Genomic DNA, 6,000 nt, shown 5'->3' with positions numbered 1-6,000 from the left:
CCATTGAAAAGTTGATGAATTAAACATTCAAGAACGTAATACTTCTCCATTGCAACTCGCCCACGCAATATAGCGCGCGCGTCATTAATAATCAGTGCTCAGCCAGGGTATGCGACTATTGGATTGAGATAGTGATTTTTATAAAATTATTTGTACCGTGTAAAACGTTCGTCACGAACGGTATAGCTAGCTGAAGTATTCAAGAAAGGATAGATCTAGCCTGGTATAACCTGGAATCGTTAAAAAGTTTGCGCCTGGATTGTTGAGGTGAGCCAATATTTTCATGGCCAATGGTTCTATGTGTATAATGTTAAACCCCCTACTTTGTACCATGAAGAAGGCCGTATTAAGCTGTTACATTTTACGTGAAAGTAGATGTCATGCTGGCCATTCCTGCTAGAACCTGGAAAGGGTTTAAAAGTTATCTGACGCTCCATAACAGAGCCTTGAAAACCTGCTTCCAGTGTAGACGCGTGTATCTTGCCAATAAAATTTTTTTTATTAAAAGTCGCTTAATTGTTGGATATGTTTACGCTCGAACGCTTACAGGAGTCTACCAGGTGGTCAGGATGTTTTCTCCTTGTTATTTTCATGTAATTATATCCATAGGAATTCTAGAGAGTAACTCATTATCTCTAAGTACCCGAAGTAGAACCAAATGGACACTAGTTTATTTATTAATGCTTTGTCCAACATTAGCTGACAAACCAGAACTGTTTTTTTTTTCAATGTGCTCGTGGATGTGATCTTGATCCAGGAGTTTCAGTACTGCAATGTGAGGAAACCCATCTAACCAAAAGTATGGAATGCTCTGCTGAGTCCAGCATGAGGTATCCTCAAGCTAGTGTTATTGATGAAGAATTTATCCCTCGAAAATATGCAGAGCTTGACACAAAAGGAACATCTCAATCATTCAATACTGAACAAGATACTACTTTACCAGTTGAAGCAGATTTCTATTTGGGCCATAGTACCCCACCTGGATATGCATCATGGAGCAACACTTGTTATGGTTCCTGGTACATATGTAAACTGTGTGAAGTACTTGTGGAGTATGCCCCTCATCTAGACTTGCTCGGTATGTTAACCATCGTCACCTACAAAGTTTGTAATCTAGCTACCTGGCAAGGGTACAAGCAGTGTCCTTCTCCAGTTAGTCGACTTCGAAAGCAAGTCTGGTTCTTTAAGAAACATGCTATACATCACTAACTAGATTAATCTTTTTTTGTTGTGTTGTATGATGCATATTATTTAGTATGCTAACACTATGTAGTAGGTATCATGAAGGTTTGCATTTTTGTGCCTACAATATTGACCAGAAATCTTACTTTGCATTATTACAAAATGTTGAACTATAGTTGCTTATAGCTGTGAAGTTGACACAAGACATACTGTATATTTAAATAATGATTTTCACACTTAGCTAAATGCTCAGCTTAATTAGGACATTTATGTAACACTTCTTTAAGGCATAATTTCTATTAACAATATTACACATTACATGAAATGCAATAGGTGGCTCAATTTTTGGGTTGTATTCATGTGACTCAAGTTTGGAATTCCCCTAGCAGTAATAGTTGTTTTGCATCTCATCAAATTATAATGGCTGTAACCAACTAGGAAACATCTGATGTGTACAATGATGATGTTTTGACTGTCAAAATTAACCATTTATGTATTGGTGATAAAAATAACACAATGTATATAGAGATACAAAGTAGATATTGTTTCTTTGTTGTAATAGAAAAGCCACAATGTAGTGTTGTAATCTTTGAGATCATCAGTTTAATATATTTCACAAGTACCACTGCCATGGCGATCTTGTGATTCAATTGCAATTACTATTTGTACCATTTAGTTACTTTTGGTTTTTGCACCAAGATCACTATCAATTTTTGCTATAAAAATTTTGATTTTTACTATATGCCAGATTATGCTATGGGAAAGTGTTTGTGTATGCATTTCTATGTTGTAATAGCTAGTGTAGTAGAATTTAGTTGAACCTGTGTAGCTGACACTTTACAAGTGTCCATTTATCCTTTGTACTGTGTAAGGGATACTTTGGCACCTATGTAAGTGTCTGGACTTTGTACATACGTAAGTGTCTTCATTTTTAGTTTTTATATTAGCAGGATCACTGTGTACACAGTAGAACGTGGTAAAACTATTGAGACAACCTCCTATAGTACTTGCGGCAAGTGCATATTCATAGTACATATGGATATAGTACATGTAGTTTTACAGTGGAACCTGATTTGTATAGTAAAAGTCTCATTATAAATTATCTCTTAGTACATAAATTGACCCAAGAAATCAGGACACCTTGAGATAATAATTAGGTCACTATTGATGGTGTCCATATGATGGTACTACATATCTGTATATTATATAATTATTGATAATGAAGGTTTGGGCTTTTCAGGCCATAAAAATACTTTCTGCAACAACTTTAAACATGCTGTAGGACCAGGTGTCCTACAGACTTTCAGCACTTGTGCTGTAAAGCTTAATAAATAAATTAAAAAAATAAAATATCACCCTGAGACCAGCCTCACCATATTATGCATTATTATACCTTCATGGAAACTTGGCAGTACAAACCCAAAAGTGCCTTCAATACTTCCAATAGGTTGCTTCAAAGTTTTTTAAAAAGTTTATTCAGTGGAACTTAGCTACTGTCTGACTGTAGCATATAACTCAATAATGGGCTATTAACGGCTAAGGTTACAGGCTTGATCAACAGGTGCCTTTTGGCATACTGTAGTACATACAAGCTTCATGGACTTCCCTGTGTCCTCCTTTGTGTCCTATTTATCTTTGCTAACAGTGCAAGGTGTCGATTTGCTTCCCTACATTTGTAATGGGAATCATTTGGGCTTTCCATTGTGACTGGATTGATTGCAGAGGTCGTTCTTGGACTGCACATAGCTGAAAACGAAGCACAATGGACATTTTGATATTTCAGTCATTGATAGTTGGGGCACGCATTCAGATAAAAACAATAAGCCTGGTGGTATTCTTTCTATTAATGCAGTATGCATGGGTTTACCAGTCATAATTATGCTACAAAAAATGTATATAAATAAACAGGTACAAGGAAAAAATTAGGAATTTTTAAGTTTGATTAGGGATCAAAGAAATAAGAAGTAGTGAAGCAAGAGAGATCACCTACACCTGAAGACATATTGGTACATGACATTAATTTTAATCCCTAATTCAGTCTAGTGTATTTTGAGGTGTAGGAAACTTTTGCTAACGTTTATTTCTTTGATCCTTAATCTAACTTCCTTGTACTAGTTACGCAATATAATTTATTAAAACAGTGTGACTTCTTGTGATGTTTGGACAAGTGTATCTCTCATGTATGACTGACAACTGTTGTGGGGGAGAATGTGATGGAAGCCAACCTTGAGCTGCACTGCTTGTCCATTGGGTGAGGCTCACAAATGAAACTATTAGTGGTACACTCTCTTTGATTGTTCAGATGTTGAGCACAGCTTGTAGAATGTTCAAGCAAAGTTTGCTTTATGTGCTTTTTGTAATATAGACAATTTTGTGTTGCATTAGGTATCTCTTTCATAATTATTATACAGAATTTGTCTTTTTTGTTATTGGAGAAAGGCTGCTTGTATATGTGTCATTGTGTTCATACCAGTCACTCTACTAAGAAAATACTTGATGGCACATAAATTTTGGCAATTTCAAGTAGTCAGCAGGTGAGCTCACCACATAGACATATGAGAAACAATGGCCAGTAGAAGTGTACAGGTAGCTTCTCCCCATCTGAAATATTAAGTCGATGCAGCCCCACCCCTCCACCCAAGTACAATTATGTTATCGTCTTAAAGTTTGCTAAATTCCAGATCACTTTATCATAGGAGATGTCAGTTATATGGCACTCTATACTCCAATTTGTGATGTAGCTGCTTTTCTGGTTGGTGTTTCTAGTACAATAGTTTGAATCAACCACTAATTAAATTAGATTTGCAACACATCTGTGGTTCACCAATATAACAACTACAATATTAATTTGATGGTGTAACATTTTAATTTAGTAAATAATTATCCTTGTTGCTCTATATGATTAATGAGATTTAGTTTAGGAAGCTGCTAAACATTAATTTGGTTTAGTTAACTAATCTGGTTTAGTTTTAACTTAATAATTTGATTATGCATATGCACACGTGCATTCTAAAAAATAAGGACAAAAAATTCACATAATTTACCTGATTTATCTAAAATATTTACCTAATTTTTAATTCTAGTACAAAGATGCATAACGTACAATTCAATCACTAACTAAACCAATAGCTAGTTAGCACTAGAAATATAATCAGTCACTTAAGATGTGTAATATATCAGTGGCTCACCAATATGACAATCATAAATTTGAACAGTTGTAATTAACAATTACTTAAATTAATTCGATGGCGCAAGAGTGATTTGCAAATTATTCTGAAAGTACAATGAGATTATGTTAGGAAGCTGAGCAAACTTATCTAGTTTATTTATTTTGTTTGTGCACAGCAAAATACATGCAAAAGGTACCCTTGAGCTTGTATTTAAAATTAATTTCCCACAGTAGCTACTCAATATGATAAACTGTACCACCTGAGAAATCAGGACACTTTGGCCAGTCTCGAGGTGTTCTACTGTAAAACAGGAAGAATTATTTTTGAGGGACCTTTAGGCCATACCTATTTGATCTTATGTTGCATGGGCCTGACCAACTGGATTTTTCTTCAAATGAAAAATTAAGTGTGCAGATCATGTGTTCTTAATTAAAAACAGTGTTATAGTCTAAAAGGGACCATTGAAGATTGTCCAATGCTCTAAAATTGTACAGATGCAATGGGAAAGTTCTTTTGGAGATTTACATATTTTTAAGTCCTTCAAATCTGATGCTACTAGAAGAGTATTGAAAGTGGAGATTTTACAGACTGATCAGTTTTTGAATGCTCATGTGGTTATATAGTATAATATAAGCATATACAGCAGTGATAAATTAAAATGGTTGAATCCAGTTTTTATATTGTGTAAATTTTGAAATTTTTTCATTTTCAAACCGACCCACCTACCCAAATTTAAAATAATTTTACCACGCAACTTAAGATCAAATGTGACCGGATTTACAAAAAGGGTCTTCCACACACACATCCAATTCTATGAACCTGGAAGACCATAACTTAGTGTTCAAGAAACATAATACAAGCATGAAATTTTCTCCGTTTGTACTCACTGCTGACCAAATTTCAAGTCACAAGCTTTTTCCAATCTGAAGCTATGGATTGTCAAAGTTGGTAAATTGTAAGACCTCTTTCGCAAATCCAGTCACAAATGGGTATAGCCTTAATGATTACAGTAATTTTCTAGTTCATTGTATCCTTTACTTTATTTTTATCTATTCCAAATTCTGTAGTCTAGTACCTTTGTCAGATTGAAATTTCAGCTGAGGGGTGAGGATTATTTTGTTCATAACAGATATGTTCTTAGAACAAGCAGTAGAATTCTACCACACACAGGCTGAACTGTTGTACAACAGAAAACGTTTATGAAAGAAAATTTCAAGCCAAACACTTTGCTTGTTATCTGGCTGATTTTTTGTTGGAAATCTAGGTTTGTAACAACCTTCCAAAAGTTGTTCTGAAACTGGTACTTTACTACATGTATCCACAAGTTGAATGATTATTTTGAATTGACCAGTGTTTATATGTACTTGAGCATTCAGCTACTGATTGTGGGTTTTGGATTTGTGTATCAATAATTGACTTGCTGCCTTCTTGTTGTAATTACAGTGAAACCGGTGTAATTTGAATCAATTCAAAGTGTCCTGCCTCTTGATTTTCTTCAGTGGTTTATATACTAACAATAATTTGATGCGTGTGGATTTTTTGTGAGCTTGGCTATACATGTATTTGAAAGGTTGGGATAACAGTTAATCAAAAGCCACCTGTATTGATACGATTAACACCTCTGTGTTGGCTTTGTGTCACTCTCAGC

This window comes from Dysidea avara, chromosome 9 (assembly GCF_963678975.1).
Source record: "Dysidea avara chromosome 9, odDysAvar1.4, whole genome shotgun sequence".
In the NCBI taxonomy this organism is placed as follows: Eukaryota; Metazoa; Porifera; class Demospongiae; order Dictyoceratida; family Dysideidae; genus Dysidea; species Dysidea avara.
The sequence above is the reverse complement of the archived record's forward strand: the minus strand, read 5'-3'. Positions refer to the sequence as shown.